We start from the raw sequence: 27,833 nt of genomic DNA on the forward strand, positions 1-27,833 counted from the left end.
ATTTGAACATTTCATACATTTTAACCATACTTCAAATATGGTTTGTGAAGGGGTGCATTGTAAGGTATGCGATATATCTCTAGGGGTGTTGAAAGGGTATGCTAGATAGGTCTAGAGGTGTGATATAGTCATACAGGGTATGCGAGATGGGTTTAAACAAACACTCATAATGTATATACAAAAATTTTAATCTAAATATATGATATAGGGAAATATATGGCATCCAAGCAAGTATTCAAATATACCGCAACATGGGAGATCTAGTATTGTTCAGATAGTAAAAATAACACAAACAAAATGTGTTATAAAGTCAAAAAAGTACATAAAACAAACAATAATTTTATATAATTGTCTTTCTCAACCTCGCCATGTTAAAAAAAAATTTGCTGGTTAAACAACTTAAAATGGAAAAACTTTTTGTGTAAATAATCCAATCAAATTGAAATTTAAACTTGATCTATACTACATGACACTTCAATATCTTCTCTAGACATTGAGGGACGAAAGATTGGCAACTTTTTAAAGTGTACTACAAAATACAATGTACATGTATCTCACCACTTCATATATGGCCAGGTATAAAATGTGTTAAATACTGATTATTGTTTTGCCAGGTGATGCAAAGAGATTTTGGACAGACAGACTGTCTATGTCAAGTACAACATATAGTATAGTTAGACTGGGATGACGGTGCTTTTGAAAAAAAAAATTTCTACAAAATTATACAAACAACCATTCTGAGAGTATTGCAAAACAATACATAGTCCCATACCAGTTGTTTATATTACTGATCCAAATACTACCTTGGATCATCAAGTATAAATGACAAACTGAGGAAATGACCTTTTTGAACAGAAGAAAGGATATGAACAAAGACAAGAAAGATGTTCAAATCCATTTCACTGACCCCGATTTGCAAAGTTTTATGCTGGGACAATTGGATAGATTAGGTTTCAAATTCCATACCAATTTAAATGAATAATTACCTGATCTTTTGTTACATTAACATATTGTGACACTGAGCTAATGTTAACAAGTTTTCTTTGAAAAAATGTAAAAATGAAATTTTGGTATTGCGAGTAAAACTTGAAGTTGGTAACTTTGGAAAAAATCAGCGAAGTGGAACGAAATGTTAACTTGAACAATAACTCATCAAGGTAGACTCACATACCAAAAATTAGCTCAATAACTGCAAGCTTTTAGAAAAAAAAGTGAGAAAAACTTGCAGTTTTTTACCAGATGGACCGAGAGACGGCACGACAAACAGATGGACAGATGGAGTGAAAATCTTAAGTCCCGGTAGGAGAATAAAAATAGGGTAGGTTACAGCAGAAGCACATAATATTTTGTTTGGCCTATGGACTGCACAATAAATTAGCAATTCCTACATGGTTTTATATTTTCTATTCATCACACACAATGTTGTATATGTGCTATGTAACTTTCTATTAAAATGTTTTCTCAATCACAAATTATCCTATAATAATATTGCATAGAATGAATATCTGATCAAAAATTACTCGGGACTCATTGAATACACTTAGAGGTCAAAACATATGTAGATGATTAAACATACATATAGATTTAGTCAAACTTGTCATATACAGAACTATGTATATTAAATTTAAACAAGTAAAATGTTATTTTGGTTTCCTAACTTGATACAAACTGTCAGTCTGTTTTCTCCTAACAACTTTTAGGCTTACAAATTAAGGCCACACTTAAAAATTGTTTGCCATTCCTAAACTGTGAAAATAAATTACTAAGTGTTGATGACAACTTTGAAAGGAAATATCAAGTAAATTATTATATAATGATGAGAAACTACATTTTTGCACATGTAGAACTTCTCCATTGCATTGAAAAAGTTTGAATCTAAACATTTTTAATAAATAAACCCAAATAAAAAAATCTACTATCATTATAAGGAAGACAGACATTCCAACTTGAAATAAATTCAATGCCTGTGGTGAACATTTTAAAATAACCTGCTGCACAGGTTATTTAGTACACACCACATGATTGAGGTTATTTTTTCATAGACTGAAAAAATATAACAGTCATTCTTAAATAACTTCTGCAAAAAGTAAATGTATGGCACATCTTATAGATAAGCTAAAGAATGATGTGGACCTAGGGTAAGGGACACAACTCTTACAAATCACTGGAATGTTTGTATTCACCATTTTATACCAACATCATGTAACCATCAAAGTAACCTGGACTGATATCATTCTGTTTCAAAGGGAAGCTTGAAAGACTGATGAAAAAGCATTTGTAAGTCTCGTTCTAGATTCAGTTTTCCCTCCAGAATTTTAGATGTAAAACGTATTGAAATCCGAGGGCTGGTCTGCATTTTATTGTTCACTTCTGGGAAATGAAAACGCTGTATCACTATGTAAAATCTTCTATTTCTATGCTTTTCTTAACATTTTTATTCAGTAGAACTAGATATTTGTCATTTTTTATCAGTATTTTTTCACAAAAATATATTTTGCTTTTAACTTTGAACTCAATGCTATGTTAATGATGAATCTCTATGCATTTGAATGGGAGATGCGGACCCATTCTCATGAAATCACACAGAGTCACGTGACGAGACTTACATACCCTATTGCATATGACACAAACATACATGTATCACTGATTTGAAGTGTTATGTCCCTTACCCCAGGTCTACCTTAATCATTTCTTCTGCAGTTTTGAATCTTTCTTGTACATTGATATACAATATACGGAACAGCTTTTGTCAATTTTGGGGCAAGTTGAAAATAAGTCAACTTGATCCCTGTACAACCTTCATTGCTTCAAAATACAGTTATTAATATGGAAATTAAAACCACAATTTTCAGCCGAATATACAATTATAAAGGTATGCACCTACCTGTTGTTTATACAATACCAGACCATTGTTATCTAGAGCTAATCAACAAACACTGGCTGAAAGAAAGTATATTCCCCTGCTATCTAATCACAAACCAGAACCATGGAGTATTAGAATCAATAGCCATAGACCTGGTCAAGAACATATGATTGTAATGCACTGTATATAGATATAATCACCACATTAACAGGCTGTCTAAAGAAAACGTCTGATAAAAACTGGAAAATTTGTAGCTACTTATAATGTACAATACACAAACAACTGAGCATTTGTCTACAGCTTCTCCGATTCCAAGAACATTTAACTATAACTATTTCAAATCCTTTTCTTTTTGCTTTTAAATTTTTTCATTCAACACACTGTCTGTACAGTTTATAATCAACTTATAATCGCAACAAAATGCTGAAGTGATTATACAGAAATAAAAAGCTCAATGCATCATACACCCACCCATGGAAAAAAACCCAAGTGTAACTTAAATACACATATACTAACAACAAATAAATACATGTAAATGTAATCTTAATTAAGTAGATTATCAAAAGGAATTTTTATTAATGAAACCAGATTGCTTTTTTTATTTTCATACTAAAAAAGGGGGGTCAATAAGATACAATATCAGAAGGAGTTCTTTCCCAAAACATATTTTGATGTGAAATGTATAGATATAATCTGTTAATAATTAGGAAATCCCAACAATCCTTCCTTTGATAACAATGACAGAGTGAAGTATATACAGATATATTTATACTAAATCAAATTTAACCAATAACAATATCAATGTTTTTAATTAGATGATACAGGACCAATGATGGGACAGTCTATATTCTGTGGAATAAAAACATGTAATTATGAAATGTAATAAAATCACCTACAAATGTAAGACATAAATGTATATTTACTTCGTACAATACTAAGGCAATTTTCTATTCATGTCATGTTCACATATTTACAAGTATAATCCATGCCCACCAATCTAACTTCCATCTGTCCTGCTCTTTTTACTATTAAGCTTTAAAAAAATGTGTTGCTTCTTACCCTACTGAACCTATTTTTTTTCATAATTTGTGTAAATTTGGCTTGAATTTTCTAAAGCTATTAACTAATTTTGAAAGTTAACTTCTAAATTGAAATTTACAATTCAACCGCTTGTATTATGGGCAATAAAACTGCACCCACAAATTCAAAATTCCATAGGTCAAATTGTTTTTAATAGGCTTAGCTGCATGATCATAGGCAGTTCTAGAAGGGGGTCCATATTATTGGGAATATAGATTTATCTTAAAGAAAATCACAGTACCCCACCTCATAACTTTCAGAATTTTTGGATCAGCCACTACTGATGTACATGTAGCTTACACCAATGCCATGATGGAGGTCAGTATAGTATCCAAGGTTGGCTGTAAATTATTCACAGTATTTTGGAGGTTAGTGTTCACTTTAAACAAGGTTAACAGTAGGTACATGCAGCAGTAATGTCATTGAGATAACAAGGCACACATTCAATACATAATTGTTCACAGTAACTATCAACCCAAGTCAAGCCCTTACTGCTATCAATGTGCAAAAGTACATTTTTTGTATGTATGTAAATCTTAAGGGTCAAATTCACACTTGTAGTTTCGAGGATGTTGAAATTTAAAGTCAAAGCTCAAAATTGAGACTTTTTGATGGAATCTGTATTATGATGAATGACTCAGAGCATCCAGGATACTTTGAATTTGGAAATTCCTGAAACTACAGTACCCTTTAACTCAGAGATCCCTTTCAATACCAGATAGGTTATGGACTTCAAACCCACTGTATATCTAATTTGAACCCATATACCATGTACCAGGTGTAAAATTTGGGTATTCTGACATTTTTAAACACACTGCTAAAATACATTTCTGCCGAATTTACATTATATGTAGCATCCAACAAAAATGACCAACAATATATTTATATATAAACATTTTTGTTTATATGAGTGGGATCATAATGGTCAGTCAAATATTTTCTTTGTTTGGGAAATCTCAAGCATAACTCTTCATCTAATAAAGTAAGATTTTTTCATAAAAATACCTCAGTACAAGGTTAATCAAAAGGGAGTGTACATAGCTATAAATCTTCTTCTTGTCTTCTACCTCCTGTTAATTTAACCCACCATTTTATAATGAGAGAGTTGTTGTTTTTTTACCAACCTACAGCTGTGCATCACAGCAAACTATTCAACTTAATTTTATCCCCCATTTTATAACAACAGTGTCATGTTTTTACCAACCAACAGTTGTGCATCACTGCAAACTATTCAACTAATTTTATTATGTAATTATCTCCTATAAACTAAAACAGAACAGACAAAACATATTTATCTATAGATTTATAAATGTTAAGTCTGCTTGTTTAAAACCGTATTATAAAGAAGATTAAAAGAAAAATTCGAAGCTATGAGCAAAGCTTACTGAAGGTTGTAAACGATGCTCCCCTAAAACTAGAGACTCAAGAAAGCCTGAATCGCTCACCTTGTTAACCATTTGCTTATTTGAAAAACTTGAGGAATGAGACAGGCTAAGTTTAAATCAACTTAACTGTCAAATACAGGAAATGCTTTTAATAGCATTTTCATGACCTGAACCAGAATTATGATAAAGGCAACAATTTTGGAATTATTTTCAAAAACCTGCTCCATTTTTAGCATAGGCAAAATCACAACAGTCATTTTGAGACAATACACTAAAGAACTATTATGCTTATTTTCATTCAATGATCTTAAATGGTTTTAGAGAAGAAGATTTTCAAAGTTGTACATTTGAAAAAAAAAAAACAACAAAAAAAAAACTGTTTCAGGGGCTGTAACTCCTACATCAATGAATGGTTTTGAAAATTTCGGCATAGGTCCTTTCATGATGCTTGACAAATTTCACTGCCAGAAATTTGCTAAAGGCAACAGTTTTTGAGTTATTTGCAAAAAAAACTGTCATCTGACCCCTATGTTCTATTTTTAGTAATTGTGGCCATGTTTTTTCATGGATCAAAAATTCTAATATTCATTTTGTGTGGAATACCCTAGGGAATAATCATGCCAAGTTTTAAACCTGTCAGTCTAGTAGTTTCAGAGGAGAAGATTTTTGAAAATTTGTCCACGACGACGACACCTTTGGCCAGTTGAGCTAAAAAAAAATGAAATGAGGGAAACTGATTAAAATGCTAAATTTAGGAGCCACACAATGGCATCATCTGATGAACATTAAAAAAGTGTGTTAGTTTTGTTTAATTCCATTTAGCTTTCAAAGGAGTTGCAGGCAGAAACTGAGGACATATGGATGAGTGGAAGTAGGGATCGACAAACAGACAGCATGATCACTGTATTATACCTCCTACTAGCAGAGGTATACAAATTGGTAATTCAGGCAAAAACTGTGTGCAGTTCTGTTTGAAACACATACACATACATGTAATCATGAACATGTAGCAAGCTTACTGGTAAAAATGCTTTATTTCTAAATTATGGTCAAGACCATTGTCACTAAAAAATCTATAATTGATTCTTCATAGATAAGAAAATCCAGAATCTATTTCTGTATTGTACATTGTCTAAAATTTCTTAGCCAATTTCATAACCCATAGCTTACATTAAACTCGGGCAGTGTGACATAAACCAGACATCATTTTACTTAAAACCAAGCAGAAAACTTCTTATAGACCAAGTATTCCACAACTACAATTTTACGTAATTGACCGACATTTCAAAATAATTAAGTCAGCTATTGTATACAATCCTTACAACAAACTTTAGACAGACACCTGGGCCAAAAGAAAGCTAGTTTGTGGAGAGTATGAGACTGTGCAAGCAAGGGCCTATTTTACATAAAATGTATCGTTTTATGAGGGGACTGATATCTCAAATCATATGGAAAACTTCATAACAGTCCAACATGTGCATGTACAAATGTAGTTCTATACTGATTTGATAATCATCATCAGAAATTATTGTCAAAGGAAATATAAAACTTCTTACCAGTTTTAGGTTTAAAATAATTTTCTCCAATTAAAATAACAAATGCAGGCAGTGAATATAACCCTGTTAAATCACAAGCTACACAATAAAAATACTAAATGCTTCTACATAAATTGTCTGTCAATAACAAACATATGAATGTACAACCATAGAATCACAAGTCACATAGAGAAATGCTGAAAGCACCTGTTAACGATTTATATGCATATAACTACATGTACATGAATGAATACCTAATCTAGAACCTATACAAACTAATTACTCACTATAATTATTAAAACTGACTTTGATGATATGTTGTTTATGACTGGAGACCAATTATGAGGTCGTTATGTCCCTCTGGATACTAGTTACATTGACATGGAACCCTGTGGTCAAATTTCTTACGAGAACATTTCCTCTTGTTAGTAATAGCAAACTTGTACATGTACAAGCTTATTAATATTGCTTAGTGAATTCATAAATATTTTTATCAATTGAGATCGAGGATCAGAACTGATATATACATGTACATGTAGCAGTCCTCAGAGCCTACAGATAGCGTATGTATCTATCTCTTACACTGCTGCAGGAAAACAGTTCCATTGACATACCTTGTCAAATGCAATGACTTAATTCCCTTTTACAGTTATTTCTAAAATATAAAGTATGATTCCATATCATTTATGCCAATAAACAAAACCAATAAACATCCTTCACTCTGAACTGAATTTGCTAAATATTTACTTGGTTTGAATATACAATGATCCATTTTACCAGTTAACTTCTAACTTATAATCATTATCTGCAGAACAATTCTATGCATTCATTTACATTCAATATTTAAGTTGTTTACAAATGTTAGATGTATTAGATGTTTACCTAGTAAGGAAAACACAAAATGTGTCTACCTAGAAGAAAAATTTAATGACAGATGTGGAGTTGAAAGTGTTGTCTTCACATTTTGTGCAGGGATGGATCTTTATATACACAAGGAGGCTGTTATAAAGAAGGGGGTTCAATACTATTATTTTCTCATTTTATGCCAAATTTTATACAAACTTATAAATTAAAGGATGACCGAAACACTTAAAACATATTGATGTATCCGTCACTATTTCCTGCATTTCAGAACAGCAACATTCATGAAAGTGGAACTTTTCTTTTTTCTTTGCATTAGTCCCTTATGGCAAAAGGGTACGTTAAATCATTTATTGCCAAAGACGATATTCTTGTCCCATATCCCTCTGAAAAAAAAAACCAAAAAAAAAAAAAACATACAAACATACAAACAAAAACACCAAATGCAATGAACTAAAACTGAGAACAAAGTGTGTACTGATCTGAATTTTAGCAAATTTTAGTATGGTTATCACCTCATGTCAAAGGACAGAGATGACAAATAAAAACAATACTTTGCTTAGTAAGTGGCATAGTAATTTTTAATATGCAATTTTCCCAGGAATGGTGTACACATTTATGAAGACAGGATTGATTTCAACAGTTGTGGCTAAAGTTTAAATGATTTATCAGACAGTGTCGACAAATAATTCGATAAATTGAATTTCGACTTGAAAATTTAGAAACTGAAAAAGGCCAACTAGTACATCTTACCATCACTAATTTGAACCCACTAATGCGCATAATTCTTTCCAATTTTTTTTTGTTTTATTTGAGAGAAAAATTACTCTTAGGACTGTGAAAAGAAAGGTACCAGTATTACAAATCTGATGTAACATGTAATGATCAGACTGTGTGTCTATTTGTGACATGATTGTGCTCCCTCCCCCCACTTTGTATGAGAACACTTACACATCCCATTTGACCCAAAATATTTTTTTCTCAAACTAAGAAATGCTTCGTACATTTACAAATGTATTAGTTTTGAGTTCAGAGAAATTACTACTGTATAGATGCCACTGCTTTCATGTATTATACATGTACATGAATTATAACTTAATCAGACTTTTAATCAGATAGTAACCAAAAGATTAACATACATTGTACATGTACCAGTACAAATGTGTATGTGCATGTACTGGTAGGTTAAAAATGTGTTGGCTATCTTTTAAAAAATATTTATTATTGAATAGCTTAACTCAAAACTAATCCATTTGTAAATGTACATACTATTTCTTAGTTTTAGAAGGAAGAAAGCACAGATTGATTCTTCACTTGTAAAAATAAATTTCTGAATCTGGAATAGCCTATGCTTAACTCTGCCAAACTGTAAATTCTACACATTAAGCTACAGATTTGTAATTAAGTCAAGAATAAGAGGAATATTTCCCCTGTTGTAATAGCTAGCCAGCAGGAAACAATATATCAATCAAAAGCAACCACACATTAGCTTCTTGGCCATATCATGACTTGCTCAACAAATAATTAAGTGTTCAGGTTATGTAGTGTTCTTGACCTGTTCATTACTGACAATGTACACAGGTAGCTTCTACAAAAAAATGTATATCATACATGTAGCTATTTGTAGGCAGGCACAGATTTATTGAGGGGGTGGACACCAGGTCTGTTTCTGGGCCTAATCTAGACAATGATGACAAAGAGAAATATTAGTAAATTATGTTTGAAAAATAACAAAATAGACTGTATCAAGTATACAAAATGTACATTGAGCATGCTCAACAACTATCCCACTGTTAGCACAAAAAAAGTATATTCTACCAAAAAAATTGTTTTGCTTTACTTTGCACAGCCTTTAATTCTATTCACACCCAAACCTGAAATTCTGGATCCACCCCTGATACATGTACATTTACATGTAGGTATAATGTATATGATTTTATAAGAAGGAAATACTGCTTTCATATGAACATAAATTACGTACATTGTACATATAAATGTACATGTATGTTAAACAGATTACAAAGAGCTTATTTTAATTACAGGTACTTTCTACATTCATGTACATAACATATAATAAATTTCATTATTACAGAAAAAGGTGTCTGCTTAAAGAAACTGAAATGGCATACAAATGTAAATGTCAATTACACAATGTATCTATAACCATACATGTACTGTAAATGTATTAATTTCGAGGTTGCTACAATGTAATTTCTGCGGATTCGGTCAAGTGAGCATATTCGCGGTATCAATTTTCACTGATTCTAAACAGGATAAGGGTTATGTAGTGTTAAAAATTAATTTTGTGTGTACTATCTTTCGTGCTTTTCTGTCCACCACAAAAATAGCGAAAATTACTACGTTTGCAGTAACTGCCAAGTTATTTTTAATGGTTTAACATGTTGATTAACATTCACACATAAATAAAAGAACAGCGTTCCAATGTCCCCCGTGAAAAAAAGAACAGCATTCCAATGTCCCCCGTGAGAAAAAGAACAGCATTCCAATGTCCCCCGTGAATAAAAGAACAGCGTTCCAATGTTCCCCGTGAAAAAAGAACAGCATTCCAATGTCCTCCGTGAATAAAAGAACAGCGTTCCAATGTCCCCCGTGAATAAAAGAACAGTGTTCCCATGTTCCCCCCTGAAAAAAAGAACAGCGTTCCAATGTCCCCCGTGAAAAAAAAGAACAGCGTTCCAATGTCCCCCGTGAAAAAAAAGAACATAGTGAGGAAAATTTTAAATTCAGTGAAAGTTTCTATGTCCAAGGGCCATAACTGCCATAAAAATCATTCAACCCTAACCAAAGTTAAACTTAATCTGTAACTTCTTATAGTAAGACTACATACAAAATCTAAAATCAATTGGTGAAAGCATTATGAACTAGAGGCTCAAAAGAGCCTGAATCACTCACCTGGTTGCCTATTTGAAAAACTTGAGGAATGAGACAGGCTAAGTTAAAATCAACTAAATTGTCAAATGTAGGAAATGCTTTTCATAGCATTTTCATGACCTGAACCAGAATTTTACTAAAGGCAACAATTTTGGATTTTTTTTCAAAAACCTGTCTTAATACTCCTCAGTTCCATTTTTAGTATAGGCAGCCACATCTATTCATGGATTAAAAATCACAACAGTCATTTTGAGCACAATACACTAAAGAACTATTATGCTTATTTTCATTCAATGATCTTAAATGCTTTTAGAGAAGATTTTCAAAGTTGTACATGTGAAAAAAAAAACAACAAAACAAACTGTTTCAGGGGTCATAACTCCTACATTAGTCAATGAATGGTTTTGAAAATTTTGGCATAGGTCCTTCACATGATGCTTAACAATTTTACCCATGCCTGAAATTTGGTAAAGGCAACAGTTTTTGAGTTATTTGCAAAAAACTGCCATCTGACCCCTATGTTCTATGTTTTTTTCATGAATCAACAATCCAACGGTCAATTTGTGTGGGATACCCTAAGGAATATACATGTATATGCCAACTTTCATTGAATTCTGTGCAATGGATTTTGAGAAGAAGATTTTCAAAGTTTCACATGTGAAAAATGCAAAAAAAACTGTTTCAGGGGCCGTAACTCCTACATCAGTTGACCAACCGTTTTGAAAATTTAAGCATAGGTCCATCTCATGATGCTGAACAAATTTACTTTGCCAAAAATTTGCTAAAGGCATCGATTTTTGAGTTATTTGCAAAAAACTGCAATCTGACCCCTATGTTCTATTTTTAGTAACAGCGGCCATGTTTTTTCATGAATAAAAGATCCCAATATTCATTTTGTGCAGAACATCCTAAGGAACAATCATGCAAAGTCTAAAACCTGTCAGTCCAGTAGTTTCAGAGGAGAAGATTTTTAAAAATTTGTCCACGACGACGACGACGGACACCAAGTGATAGCATTAGCTCGCTTAGCCTTTGGCCAAGTGAGCTAAAAAAGTGTGGAAAACTGTAAATACACTGAAATTTTCTAAGTCCAAGGGCCATAATTTCCGTAAAATTATACAACTGTAGCCAAAGTCAAACTTCATCTGTAACTCTTCATAATAAGGCCACATACCAAAAACAAACTTATTTGGTAAAAGCATAACAAAAAAGAGTGCAGAGAACGCAGACAGACAGACCGCCGGCCTTTCCATGTCCCCTCGCGATGTGTCACAGGTGACAAAAACACATTGTGTGCGTACATTCCTTTTTCTCAGCTATATGCACATCAGGTACATTTGTGTACATGGTTACATTATTTTCAAATGTAAATGTATATCAGTGAGTGATTTATACAAAATACATACACATAAAATGCATTTTGTCAGCTTTTAACTTGCACTTGTTGCAAACTACCCTCAAATTTCCATAATTTACACATAAAATTACTGCTACTAATACTACATAAACTTAATCGCCATGCCATAAGAAATCAAGAGCTGTGCCATGAGTGCATGATAAACCCTTCAGCTGAAAAGCCAAACATTATAGTGTTTCTAAGTCCGAAAATTGTTAATTTTGGGACCATTTTTTAAAGACCAACAAAGCCTTTAAGTAGAAATGTAGCACTCTAGTTTGAGCATGCTGTAAAACCTAGAATTAACCCACCATTTCATTTGAAATGCCAGTGCCAAGTCAGGTCCATTGCAGTACCTGCTGCTCCAGTGGTGTTATATCTGTTTTGCCAGATTTATTTTGGACTTGATTATGAATGCATGCGGAAGAGGGAGGATTAGCACACTTTAACACCTGATTATAAATTTATACATCTAATAAGTTATACACCAGATAAGAATCATTCAAAGTTGGAAGGCCTACATATTTTTATTTTAGATATTTTGTTTAAAATTTTGTAGTTAACAGAAATTAACATGTGGATTTTCATATAATTATTGTTCTTGGGAGATAAAAATTATATAGAATGTACTGTAGAATTCAAAATTAAAGGGAGATAATTCTGTAAATGACATTGAAATATATTGTAAATAAAAATGTACAATAAAACTATTGGATTTTTCATGAATTATTTCTTAGAACAGACAGATTGAAATGAATAATTATACATGTACACTTCATCATATAGACCCATAAAACAACTTAATAACAAAAATAAAATTTTTTTTTTGCCTTTTTTTGGGTGTATCACATTTTGCAAAATTTGCATGATTCTTAGCTGGATTGCTACTTAATACTTGGAGCTCCAAAACCTTTTCACTACTTTTATAATTAATGAATGATTGGTACATTGTGATGCCAAATACTTATGATTTACATGTGCATGTATCTCACACTGGCCAATTTTAATTTGTAATTTATTTTTTGAAAAAGTGCTAAAAACCACCTTGCGAATACGAATACAAAGAATATCTCGAAGTTTCATGGCATTTGCTGAAAGCATTTTTCAGTTAGAGAGCAAAAAAAGGGAAAACCAAACTGCAGTGCTAACTAGAGGCTCAAGAGAGCCTGAATTGCTCACCTGGTCAGTCTTCGCAACTAACTTTCCAGTTCACAGGCCCAAAATACATTTTTCAGAAATTTTTACATAGTGACTGTTGGCCTGTAGTGGTTAATTTTAAAGGCCCACTTCCATTTTGACAAGCCTTGGGCCTCGGACTACTGCTTAATCATTAAGACTGCCTGGTTAACCATTTGCTTATTTGAAAAACTTGAGGAATGAGACAGGCTAAGTTAAAATCAATTGAATTGTCAAATGCAGCAAATGCTTTATATTGCATTTTTATGACCTAAACCAGAATTTTGCTAAAGGCAACAGTTTTTGAATCATTTTCAAAAAACTGTCTTCTGAACCCTATGTTCCTTCATCAAATGATGAATTGTTTTGAAAATTTTGACATAGGTCCGTCTCTTAATGCTAAAAAATATTACCCTGCCAGAATTTTGCTAAAGGCAACAACTTCAGATTTATTTGCAAAAAACTACCTTCTGACACCTATGTTCTAATTTTAGTAACAGGGGCCATGTTTTTATGGATCAAAAATCACAACAGTCATTTTGTGTGGAATGCCTTGAGGAACAAATAAGCAAACTTTCATGGAATTCCGTAAAATGGTTTTTGAGAAGATTTTCCAAAATTTGACCATGACAACGACGGAGGCCAAGTGATGGCATAAGCTCTCTTGGTCTATGGCCAGGTGAGCTAAAATGTGCCAAAATTCGAAAACCTGAAATTGAAATTTTATAGAAAATGAATAAAAACCTATGATTATGGATACAAAGAATATCTAAAAGTTTTGTGTCATTTGCAGAAAGTGTTTTTTAGTTAGAGCATAAAAAGAAGACAACCACACTTTTTATAAATGCAAAAAGTCCTTTAACTCCGTAACTACATGTAAATTTTGAAAATAAATGTAAAATCAATAGGAGCTTTCATCCTTCAATAAAAATAATTGTCAGTTTAGTTTGAATGGCTAAAAAAAGTTTTGGACAGAGTGGTGGACAGCAGTAAACATGTACCATTCAATTTTGACAGGATGTTCATGTGTTATTATAATACGAACTGTCAAAATTAACAGGCATATGAATACATTGTAGGTAACAACACATTTGTTCCCAAACCCTGGAAATCTTGATTCAAAATATTTATAAGATATCAAGATTATTAAGCTCTTACATGTACACGTATGATACAACTACAAATTTAAGTACATGTACATTTTGTACATTTGTACATGTACAATGTACCTAAAAATAGATGTGTATAATGTTGTTTTGGGGCCAGCCACAGCCTACCTTATGGTTGAAGGTTTCCTTGTCACTTAATAAAGCCCCATTGGTAGCCTTGAGTTGACATTTTTCATCCTGGTAGGGTTGTTCTCTCTTTGACATATTCACAATATCTATTCTCCTTATATAAACAGTTGTACATGTACAAAAAAAATGTACATAATATATACATGTATGCATGTAAAAAATTGTAAAATCACAACAATACCGGTAACCCAAAATTGATATAATGTATGCTTTGCCTACCTGAATGATATTCAAAATAAAACAGAAACTGGTCAAATTGACATGTGATGATAAAAGGAGTGTCAATCCAAAGTTTAAAGTAATAAGTTGGTATCTTAAAAGATAAACCCTGTCAGACAGACTGTAAATAGGAATTTAAGTTCAAGGACATGTACATGCATGTAAAATGCACATTTGTACATGTATATATAGACTGCATTTTAAAAACACAATCACAGAGTTTCATTTTAACAAAATACGCAGTAACCCCTGGAGCAAAAAATCGATGCTACCGAAAATTTGACAGAGCCTCTAATTTTACAACCAATGGACATAGTTTTAGAGGGCCAACAAAGTAAGAAGTGAGTGAAAATAGTTGTACACATAAAAGAATGCAGTACTGGCAAAATCTTGAGGAAAACAAATGAGAATTTTTTTTAAATTTCATTTGAAGACAGAAAAAAACTTGACTGTAACTTGAACATTTGTGTCTTGGTTTAAAGTCTTTTGGATTGATTAATAACTTGTACTAAAAACTTTACCCTTTCAAGCTTATTATACAGTAATTACGAGGTGATCAATCATGTATACCGTATACAATACCCAAAGTAAAAGTCCATCAATCTTAGAAATCAAAAGATTTTACAAGTACCACTAGATTTTAGCATTTCGAATTTGTACATTGTACATCCAGTTAACAAAATGGGTATTTTAAGTTGCAAAACGAAACTATTACATTAATCATTGAAATGCACTTCCCAATTAGTTTGCATTTTAGAAAATAAGTGACCTAATTTTAGATAGCTCCATTTAAAATATTTTCTCTGAATTTAACACAAAAAAAAAAAAAGATTTGTATTGCCTGATTACTGGTACATGTACATGTTGTAGGTTCATCTCTTGCTTACAACCCTTGTAAAGCATGAAGTAGAAAAATTTTTGACATTGTACAGTACTGGCTTTTTTGTTCATACTATTACTAGGGTTATAGAGGAAGTTGTGGGATGTTAACTACTTAAGATCAATGTTTTTTGTTGATTTATGACTTATTATCTGAATTTTTTGTTAACAGTTTATAAAATAACCATGTAAGAAAAAAAACATTTATCAAGTATCTAAATGTACAAAAGTACATTTAGTACATGTAAAGACTAAAACTTTAAAATGCTGATAAATTTACTTGTACATGTAGATTGAAGTTGTATTGAAATGCTTGGCAGATCAATAAATTTTCCTGTGATTCTAAATGAAAATCTAAGCCTCATCAATATGCATGCATACAGTACAAATGTACATGTATATGTGCATCAGATTTACAATACATGTTAATTTACATCAATTAATACATTTAGTGTACAGGTTATGCAGTGTCTTTTTCAAGATATGATTTCATCCCCATTGATCGACCCACCCTGTTTTCAAATAAGGCCCCTGCCCCTGAGATTAGGATTTTTTTATCAATTTGGGGAAAAAACTAACAAATATACTCATTTACTATTATGAGACATAACCAACAATGCAATTTTCACTTCGGATACATTTTATTTTAAAACCGATGGAAGACAAAGGTAAAAGAAGTTTCAAAACAATTATCGTACATCGGCTGTCATAAAAAGTCGCAGATTGAAGAATAGATGTGTTTCTTTCCCCAGTCTTGAAATTGCTCTCAAGAAACTGTGACAATAATGATTTGCTGACTCATCAATAAATATGACCTTCATTCTACTGACAGATGAATTAACTTTCATACTGCTTGCTTCAGTTGGGAAATTCATGATAAATTTTGAGAAAAAAAGACACTTTTTGTCATTGGGATTAGGGTTGATAATCTCATTGGGAATAGGGTTGATAATCTCATTGGGAATAGGGTTGATAATAAGAGGTAAATCAAAGGTACAAAATAGCCTGCCTGAGGTAAATCAAATAAAAATTTACGAGACTGAATCCCAACTGGGATTATACATCTACAAATGTGCATGACTTGCATGTATATACAGGTCAAGGAATACTTAGTGTAGTAATGTTTTATTTTTTATGAAGTATTTTTTGTGAGTATGAATATCACTATGAATATTTTTAGAACAAAACAAAGAAAAACTATTTTGTGTAATTTAAGTTTTTGACACTTTGGGATATAGGACATATGACACTTTGGGATATAGGACATATGACATTCTGTGATATAGGACATATGACACTTTGGGATATAGAACATATGATATTTTGGGATATAGGACATATGACACTTTGGGATATAGAACATATGACACTTTGGGATATAGGACATATGACATTTTGGGATATAGGACATATGACATTCTGTGATATAGGACATATGACTTTGGGATATAGGACATATGACACTTTGGGATATAGGACATATGACATTCTGTGATATAGGACATATGACACTTTGGGATATAGGACATATGACACTTTGGGATATAGGACATATGACATTCTGTGATATAGGACATATGACACTTTGGGATATAGGACATATGACATTCTGGGATATAGGACATATGACATTCAGTGATATAGGACATATGACACTTTGGGATATAGGACATATGACACTTTAGGATATAGGACATATGACACTTTGGGATATAGGACATATGACACTTGGGATATAGGACATATGACATTCTGGGATATAGGACATATGACACTTTGGAATATAGGACATATGACATTCTGGGATATAGGATATATGACACTTTGGGATATAGGACATATGACACTTTGGGATATAAGACATATGACATTTTGGAATATAGGACATATGACATTCTGGGATATAGGACATATGACACTTTGGGATATAGGACATATGACATTCTGGGATATAGGACATATGACACTTTGGGATATAGGACATATGACACTTTGGGATATAGGACATATGACTCTTTGGGATATAGGACATATGACATTCAGTGATATAGGACATATGACACTTTGGGATATAGGACATATGACATTCTGTGATATAGGACATGACACTTTGGGATATAGGATATATGACACTTTGGGATATAGGACATATGACATTCTGTGATATAGGACATATGACACTTTGGGATATAGGACATATGATATTTTGGGATATAGGACATATGACACTTTGGGATATAAAACATATGACACTTTGGGATATAGGACATATGACATTCTGTTTTGAGTTAATTGTTTCTACTTGCCTTGAGCTAATTATCTTTGATTGGAAAGATTAAGGGTTGAAAGTTTGAGCTGTAATCATAGAATTAAAAAATGAACTTATTAAATTACTGTTAATTTTTATTTACATTTATCTGTCATACATGTAACTGTAGTAATAATAACATATCATTTTTTTATTGAGTTTATGTAAAAATGATATAAATATGGTGTCCAAGCTTTATGAAATCTGTCAGGTTTTGGTTAAGTAACCTCACGCCACTCAGGTCAATGTTACTGGCTCTAAATGACTGTCCATCAGTCATCCAGTCAACTGAGTACTGCTGGGTAAAAAGATTATATGCAATGACTCATTATTTTCATTTTGGACTAAAATTTGATTTTTGAAAATTATTGAATTTTAAATTTTATTTTCAAATCTGTTATTTGTAATATAGTTAACATTATTTTGGATTTTATTTGATTACTTTTACTCTGGTTTTTACTTGATAGACATTGGAATATATTGTAGAATTATTTGAACAGACTTTAAAAATTGATTATTGTTTGAACTTGAATTGATTAAAATTGTTATGGTTAATTAAATGATAGAAAAACCTATTTATCTTCTAGCTATACAATGTGCCTACATCTAAATATACATGAGTTTACTGTGACATGGATGCAGGCACTGCACAAGTTAGTTCTGTAATGTTTTCGGCGTGTTTGAATACTTATCAAATTCAAAATAAGTTAAAAATGCCGTTTGTATCTGTTTTCACAGAATCTGAGGTGCTTCAATATTTATGACACATATAAAAACTTGATTGTTCTAAATTAACCAAACTACCAATAAAACAAGAAGCCTAAACAACAAATGCATATATCAAGCAAATCAACTAACGTCTTAGCCTTAACCCAAGTTCCTGGAGCATCAAGCTCCCGGGACACCTAGTCCCTGAAAACCTTGTTTCTGAGGAACCTAGTCTTGGAGCAACTTTTTGCCCAGACACTTAGTCTAGGAACACCTAGCTTCTGAGACACCTAGTCTTTGAAACACTATGTTTCAAGAAAGCCCACAGATAGTTACAAACTACCTGTTCAAAGGAATGCGACCATTCCCTAGCTAGAGAAATTACAGTATCGAACAACCTGGTAGTTTGCAACTATCCTGAAAGCTTCTTGAAACTGCTTGCTTGTAAACCACAAGCTTCAAAATTAAACTAGAACTTCAAGGCTTTAGTTATCCAAACTTACTTCTTGGCTTCCTTCAGTTTATACTGTATCTATTCTTTCGGTTATTATTACTTTCAAATCTTTCTCTGCCGATTAAACTAACAAACTGAACCAATTTTGCAAAGAATTGCCGCTTCAAATACCAAAAGTGTGTACCTCGCCAAAAACACCCAGAAACTGAAAGCGTCTATAACAACCGCAAGTGTGAAGTGATGATTTCCAATAATGTTTCTGACTCTAAACCAAACAAATGGAAATCTTATTATAAATCTGAGCATTTTAACAATCTGCAAATGATTTGTAATAAATAAACTGCATTTTTTGTTATAGTTCCTTGTATCCAACAGTGGCAGAACCCACTGTGACACTTCCTGCTAGCAAGTAATTCTTGCCAACAGATTTTTCGTCCTCTCCAGTGAAACAAGTTCATGCCCAAAATTCAAGAAAAAACAACAAACAGATTGCTGATTTTTCTGCTCTAAAAATGAGCTATCTAGGATATTCATTGAAAAATAACATGTTGTTGAGCAGATTGTCGAGAATTGCTTCGGTCTTGAAAATTGTGAGATCTACTCTCTGACCAATATGACATTAGATTCTTCTACGTTTTTTCGGTTCAAAACCTATAATTTATTGTATGGATGCTCTTACGGGACATCATTTAAAATTGGTGTTTTTAAAAGACTTTTTTTTAATGAAAAAAGTTAAACTCTAACTCAGTTTATCAGCATAAGACAAACAATGAAACAGGGGCTATCTAATTTAGAATATATGTCCAACCGCATATTTAACAGTAAAGATAACATTTCAATTCGAAGCAGACGTTACTTAATTAATTAAGTAAAATAATAGACAAGAAAGGTCCATTTAATGAGTAAAATACACGAATCGAATATCGTGCAATTTCATGGTGACAACTAAACATGTGCTTTTTAAATCTCCGATACGGTTCAGCGAGCACAAATCAAAACAATGTGATTTGACATTGTTGCACTAATTTTGAAGACATGACGTACATATATATATACATGTAATAACAAAAAAATGCAATTACAGTATAATGGAAACCACTTCGATATATACTTACTGTTTACAGCACTTCTCGTCGTTTTGGCTAAAATTCATCCTTTGGCAGCACGCAACAGTATCTTCGTGTCTCCTATAAAGATCTGTATCTTCGTCTGTGATTGGACCGGATTGTAAAGTCATGTGACTCAACTTAAAAAATGGAGTTGTCTCTCTTCGACTGATTCCTTCATAAATACCATTCTGTGTAAGAATCTGGCAATCGGGCATATTTTTGTTCTCAATTGGGAATTGTTTGTCTCAAGCATATTCAATTATCTAGAAAACGCAAATTTTTATAATTTCTCCTGAAGCATCTGTGTCAAGATTTATTTCACTGCTTTAATATTAACGTAAAGAGTAATCAAGGGAACCAAGATTCTAGCGGAAATCGAAAGAATATAGTCCATGTAATCCAGGGACAAAGACCAGACATGGAAAACAGATAAAAAATACAAAGAGCATTAAGTAACTAAAATAATACATACAAAGTAACAAAAGTAAATGAGAAACTCCGACTCCACTAAAAATTGGGAGCATGGACAAGGTCCACTGGTAGGGTAAGCGTCCTCTGCTTTTCTAGAAACAACCGCCGAGTTGCTCATAAAAATCAAGTCCGATGTAGACGAAAGAGGAATGGAAAACAATGATACGTTGTAGAAATCAGTTTTCATGATGCAGATGGATACACGGCGTACCAATCCACGCCGAGTTCATGATGACGGCAATAACAATTTAAGTAGTGATGACTTCAATCTTGTAGCGAGCCACAAATCCTTGTTCCAGAAGCCCAATTGGAAGAAATCTAGTGCGATACAAAAAGTCACTAAGTACTTTGATACGAAAAGTGCAGGAGATTTTCCCGCCATTAGTGTATTTTTCAGTACCATTCTGTGTAAGAATGAGGCAATGAATTGGCCGTGACACATCGTATTTCTTAATTTAGGCTTTTATATATTGATATATTCAATATATCAAGAAAACAACCCAAAAAGCTACGTGTATTTTGAAATTTTTTCTGAAGTATCTGTGACTTGAAGAAATTCTTGATTGTTGATATAGGGAAAAGGTGCAGGAAAACTTTCCCGCCATTTTTCCATCGTGCAGTCCCATCGATATCCTAAAAAGTCAAACTTTGCAAACAATTTGATGGTTATTTCTGGGCGTTATGAAGTACAGATAACTAGATAACGCAATAAGATATCTGAATTTCAAACCTCATACATATTTTGACCGATTCCTAAACAGGGAAGTAATTAACCCAATTTGACCTATCAATATTTTAAGGAGGGAAACTTTACAAACACTTTGATTGGTATTTCTGGGGGTTATGAGATATATATACTTGGAAAATACAATTCAACTTCAGCAATTTTTTTCCACCATGTGTCAGACCTTATACGCAATTTGCCTGATTCTTAGACAGCGAAGTACTTATGAACCTGGGTGGATATGCTTGTTTTGTACCGTGGGTTGCTCCATGCTATCCAGATTTCGATATTCATACTCTAGTGAAAATCATTGTTTAATCAATCTCTGATAAACTAAATTTTCAAACTAGTTTTTGTTGTTGTTGTGTAACTTAATTATCTCGCAACAGATTTTGGCGAAATTCAACAACCATATCTACTAGTAAATCAGCCCGTTTCAAATACCGATAAAACATTCTTTAATTGATACATAATATATAGGGAGAATTTCAGAGGGGAAATATAAAAATTGTACTCTTGGTCATGGTAATCCCAAAAGTGAATAGTGTTTGTGGAAACTGACTTATGGAAAAATCTATCAGCGAAATAATTCTATATCTTTTGTAATATTTCATTGATATCTATAAACGAGAATGGGGAATCTAAAAGAGCTAATCACTTCTAAAGTAAAACAAGAGGCTCCCAGGAGCCTGAACCGCTCACCTGGTTAAATTTTCCCTTTCAAGGGCAATAAATTAAACAAGAAGTTGTTCAACAAGTTTGACTCAAGAAAACTTTGATAGGACTTATCATAAGGATCGTTTCAGTAAATGAAAGTCTAAATCTGTCATAGTTTTCAAGACATTGGCTGACAAGTGTAAAAAAAAACTGTCATTTTCCCCTGTCAAGGGCAATGACTCTTATAAGAAGGCGTCTGACAAATTTTATGCCTGAAGACTTTCAATCTAATTAAAATTAAATCTTTAATTACGCTACACTCTTGACTTGGCACATGTCAGATCGTGTATTTTAATCAAATTGGAAGACTTTTGTAGTCCTAAAAATAAGGATCATTTCAGCTATTGAAAGAATTTGGCTAAACCTAAAGGTTTTGGAGATATATGCGAAAAACTACTGTCTGACCCCTATGTTCCATTTTTAGTAACAGTGGCCATGTTTTTCGACGGATAAAAAACCCACTTCAATTCTATGCAGAATACCGCGAGGAACACTTATACTGAGTTGTTTCAATTGGTAAAGTATTGTCAGAGGAGAAGATTTTTGAAAGAAATAGCCAAAAAACTTTGAAAAAGGGCAATAACACCAACATGGCTTAATAGATTAAAATAAAAAATTGCCCGCAGATAGATCTCATCATGCTGAAAAATTTTATCCCTTTCAAAATGGGCTAAACCTAACCGTTTTGGAGATATATGCGAAAAACTATTGTCTGGCCCCTATTTTTAGTAACGGCGGCCATGTTTTTCGACGGATAAAAAATCCCCACATCAGTTCTATGCATGATACCTCAAGAAACATTCATACCAAGTTTGGTTCCAATTGGTCAAGTAGTGTCAGAGGAGAATATTTTTGAAAGAAATAATATAAAAAAAAATAGCAAAAAACTTAAAAAAAGGGCAATAACTCCAACATGGCTTAATAGATTAAAATGACAATTTGACCGCAGACAGATCTCATCATGCTAAAGACATTTATTTCATCCACATTTGGCTAAACCTAACCGTTTTGGAGATATATGCGAAAAACTATTGTTTCAATTGGTCAGGTAGTTTCAGAGGAGAAGAGGAGAAAAATTGTTAACGACGACGACGGACACCAAGTGATGGCAATTGCTCACGTGGCCTCCGGCCAGGTGAGCTAAAAATAAGAAACACATATCTACAGCCTAATCTATTTTTTTAGAATGCCGCCATTTAGGTGATAAAATCAAAATACCAAGGCATTGACTATGATTTAACCATTGTAAGTATTAAAGTACCAGTCCATATAAAATTCAGACACTGCCATTGGTAAAGTGATTCATGCTGTAGAAAAACTCTCCAAACAAGGTAGTTTTATTCCTTTTTTAATGGATAGCATGGTAATCAATTGAGAAATAATTACAATGTTTTATTTGTTATCATCATTTTTGTGTAAAATGCATAGAAAGCATATCCGCTGGACAATAAGTAAAAGATAAGACCCCACAAAATATATATGACTAATTTGTATATTAAAAATGCTTCTTTGCACAAAAATCTTGTTTTACTTTGCCATTTTATGAAACATTTTCTCTAACTTTTGCTTTTTTATATTTTTGCTTTAGTGAACAAGGTGCGCTTATCAGTTGCACTTGCATTTTGAACCAGCTTACAGAAAAAGCGAGTACAGTTTGGAGGTAGATACAGTTTGTCGTCTGCTGTCATATTTGTTTTGAATTCTGTATCCAAATTCGATAGATTTTGATCGTTCGTTTTATTGTTGTATTTTCCCACCATTGTGCCAGGCTAGGAGGAATGTTGAGCGCTCACAAACATATTTAACCCCGCAACATACTTTATGTGCCTCTCTGAAGTTAGGAATCTGAAGTCCAGTGGTTGACGTTGGTTTTTATGTCCATTGTGATTCGTTTTACGTTTTTTTTTCTTTAGATAAGGTCAATTTTCGTCCTTTGTGAATAGTTTCACTTCATTTATTTTGGAGCCTTTTACAGCTTGCTTTATGGTATGGGTTTGCCCATCATTGAAGACTTGTGGTGACCTATAGAAGTTTATAATTATTGATGGGTGCTTGGCTTTTGGTAGATGACTGTCTCATTGGCAATCAAACCACATCCTCTATTTTTGTATTTCCCAAAGTCAGAAATGTATGATGGTTATTTAGTCCTTATTGTATTCCTGTTAGGGCTAAAATTCCCAAGTATTTTTGTAACAAAACACGTATGACTCGATGAAGAATATAAATCTTGCCTCCAGTTTAGAGTATTTATGGTACTAAAAGAGTATTCAAGGGAACCAAGATTCGAACACTCGTCATAAGTATATACATTTGTATTCCAAGGATAAAGATCGATAAGTAAAACGTCCTCTGCTTTTCTAGAAACACCCGCCGAGTTGCTCACGATCTGGGTAGACGAAAGGGGAAAGAAAAAACAATGACACGGTAAACAAATCGGTTCACATAATTTTGAAGGTAGGATTGTGTATAGGAGAGTTCGCCAATCTCATTTGTGATGTCATATTCACTAATTTGCATATCATTAAGTGCCAAATTGGTTGGCAAATAAACAACTAAATAAACAATTGACAATTGCATGATTAGAATCCCAATTTTTAAAACTTTATAACTTTGTTATCTTATATCCAATTTTGGTTCTGTAAAATGTTTCATTTAGATGAAATAATTCATATTATATATGTGAATTTATAACTGTTATACTTGAAAAAATAAATTTGTAGTGATATTCATATGTAAACCTCTATTTTTGTATAAAATTATAATTAAAATCTTATGTACATACAGTCTAATTACTGAATATTTATTTAAAAATTCCATGGATAAAAAGAATTTTATTTGCAATGTTGGGAACCAAAAGAATTTTTCAATTATCTTTAAAAATGGAAAAGTTATGATGATTTAAAGCTGATACCCTTTGCCACCTAATGGATTTTTTGCCAACCAAAACCAAATCAGGTTAGTGATGACATCACGAAGAAAGAGTAATCAAGGGAACCAATGTTATAGTGGTAATCAAAAGAATGTAATCCAGGGACAAAGACAAGACATGGAAAACAGACATTCACAACAAAGGACTCTCCTCATGTTAACATTGTTTATACGTTGCATATTAGGGGACAACCGTTTGATTCTTAGGGGGGAGGGGGCTGGCACAGATTTTGAAAATGAATAATTCATCTGATTAGGTAGGAAAATAAATAGTCTTATCTGAATTGCTAAAAAACAAATGTTCTAATCTTGGCTAGTGAATTAAAAATAAGTATTCTGATCATGGCTAATAAATTGCAAATAAATATTCTGACCTGCGCAAAACCTTTAAAAAAGTTTGGCTCGCTCCGCTTGCAATAGTTTCACATGTTTAAATACTCCACAAGTTTTTATGCAGCACCCTAATAGTCTCCACTGGCAATATTAGATACAGCGGATTCATCTTAATCGCATACCCAATTTGTCAGGAAAACAGTATACAATTAACAGTGAAATGCTATTATCAGGAATGTTGAATTTGGTACGGTGTAATGGTCTTAATTTCTTATACATCTTCCTATTCCTATACAAACAACTCTAAGACATGATAAAATCAAGATGATGTAACTACAATCAAAGAAATAAAGTTATATGGCTTTTTTTTTATTAATATTACTATAAAAACATAATATCAAACAGTTGAATTAGTTACACCTTTTAATTGAGTAATTGTTAAAAATACATGGTTAAAGCCACAAAGTGTCACTTTTCATAACATTTTGGGGAAAAAAAAATTATGCAATAAACAGGAATACTGAACGACAGTTAAAAGGTCAATTGATTCAATCATGGTCCTCAAATGCTAATAACTCGTCAAGAAGCGAATTTTATTTTGAATTAGAAAAAAGAGAAGAATTTGAGTTAAAATCATACTTGTTAAAAACTTGAAGTAGGTGAAATGCACCAAATCGTCAAACTGAGATGTTCGAAAATACCGTTAGGTAAATGGTCTAATATACCAAAAGGTCAAAGACTTTGTCATCTTTGTGGGCAGGGAATCGGAAATGAATTCCAAATTTCTTTTTATGTCAGCATGAAAGTATCAAAGAGTAATCAAGGGAACCAAGGTTATAGCGGTAATCAAAAGAATGTAATCCAGGGACAAAGACCAGACATGGAAAACAGACATACACAACAAAGAACATAAAGTTACTAAAATCATACATACAAAGTAACAAAAGTAAATGAGCAACTCGGACTCCACTAAAAATTCGCAGATGTATAAATAAAAAACGGCTTCTTGAATTTTATAATAAAGAACTGTACATTAATTTGGCATTATTTATTAGAAATCTTGCTAAATTGTTGTGAAAACCAACCTTTCATCCGTTAGATACTTTGTACCTTGATAATGTGTTGTGCATTATTTTTATGTTTTGTAATTATTGTGTGTACTGTTGTGTGATTTGTGTAATATGATAGTGTTCTCTTGTACACCTATTGTGTCTGAGGTTATCAATAAAGTTGTCTTGTCTTGTTTAGACCTACAAAATGTATGCAATTAAGAGAAAAAATTTTTACATGGATCAGATAGGAAATGATTTAATTGGTTCCGGAAAATTAATGCTATGCAATGAACGGAAATACGCATTAATCAATCGTGTAATTAAGTGGAATCCTGTGTACATAAATGACTTTGAAACTGGGGTAATGTGTAGTTGAATATTGCAATTGTAGATTTCATTCATATACATAGATATGCAAATCTGTCCCTTAAAAAGTCCCTTGCTTACAAAAAGTAATATGGAATGGAAGCAGAATTTAAAGGAAAGTATACGGGTCGAATTCAAATATATCAAAACACAAGGTTATTGTTGTAAATGGTTAGTATTGAACTCTGATTTACTTTTTTTAATTCACCATTCTGATTACGAAGGACATTTAACAAAATTCGTGATATATCGTAGCATGCAGTGCGCTAGTTTGTGAAATATTCAGGTTCGATGTTAATTTATATGGAACACCTAGATGAATTAACACAAAACTATCCAACATACTGCATAATTGAACTACAAATTACTAGTTGGCCTTTCTCAGTTTCTAAATTTTCAAGTCGGATCTCTAAATCGAAACTGTCTGTCAAATTAGTCAATCTTAAGCAATATCACCAGACTGACACAATTCCTGAGAAATGCATTATCGATATTATTTTTTTTTGCCATCGTTTATAAGCAAAGTTTCATTTTTATTTTTCATCTCCGGGCTTTCGATGTCACAAGGCATTAACTGTAATAGAAATACACGACACAGTGGGTGATAGGATGGTTTCAGGATGGCTTTGGGGGTTTTGCTACCCTTTTGTTAGACGTTTTGCAAACAATGAGCGGTAAATGATAAACTGGAACAGGGAGTTTAGTCCCTGTATAAAACTTATTTCTTTGTATAAGTTTCTTGACCGGAACCACTGCCCCCCCTGTTCGTAAATAAATAGATCCGACAAGCCCTGCATGAAATATCTGGACAGCTGGTACTCAGCATTTACTTTTTTCATTGCTATGAGCGATTACTTTTCTTAATCTCGCAGGGTTTTCATTTCTAACTAACATCGAATGGTTTATTATGCGCCTAGGAATAAAGCATTTGTAGGCAACTTGAATATATCGACATATTCAATATAATATAATGAACGATTGGTTTATTTGGGTAAATGCATAGAAATAAACAGGTACTGCTAAGAGGTTTGAGGTCAACTATTTTTAATCGGATTGTTGTAAATACAAACCATATTAAA

General features: G+C 32.5%; 1 protein-coding gene across 2 annotated transcripts in view; it reads right to left on the reverse strand.

Annotated features, from left to right (window-relative positions):
• The window catches only part of LOC148598773 (solute carrier organic anion transporter family member 5A1-like), a 53,045-nt gene extending 32,772 nt beyond the window's left edge, over positions 1-20,273 (reverse strand). The window contains exon 1 of one of the 2 annotated variants that reach the window (XM_088560219.1): positions 20,170-20,273. The gene's annotated coding sequence lies outside the window, so the exon portion shown is untranslated. Of the gene's footprint in view, positions 1-14,705; positions 14,771-20,169 lie in introns of those variants that run through there. The other variant, XM_088560220.1, reaches the window with a different exon arrangement.
• Between the last annotated feature and the right edge of the window lie 7,560 nt (positions 20,274-27,833).

Source organism: Perna viridis, chromosome 14, assembly GCF_037379345.1.
Source record: "Perna viridis isolate PV_CMFRI_1.1 ecotype Kerala chromosome 14, ASM3737934v1, whole genome shotgun sequence".
Classification (NCBI taxonomy): Eukaryota; Metazoa; Mollusca; class Bivalvia; order Mytilida; family Mytilidae; genus Perna; species Perna viridis.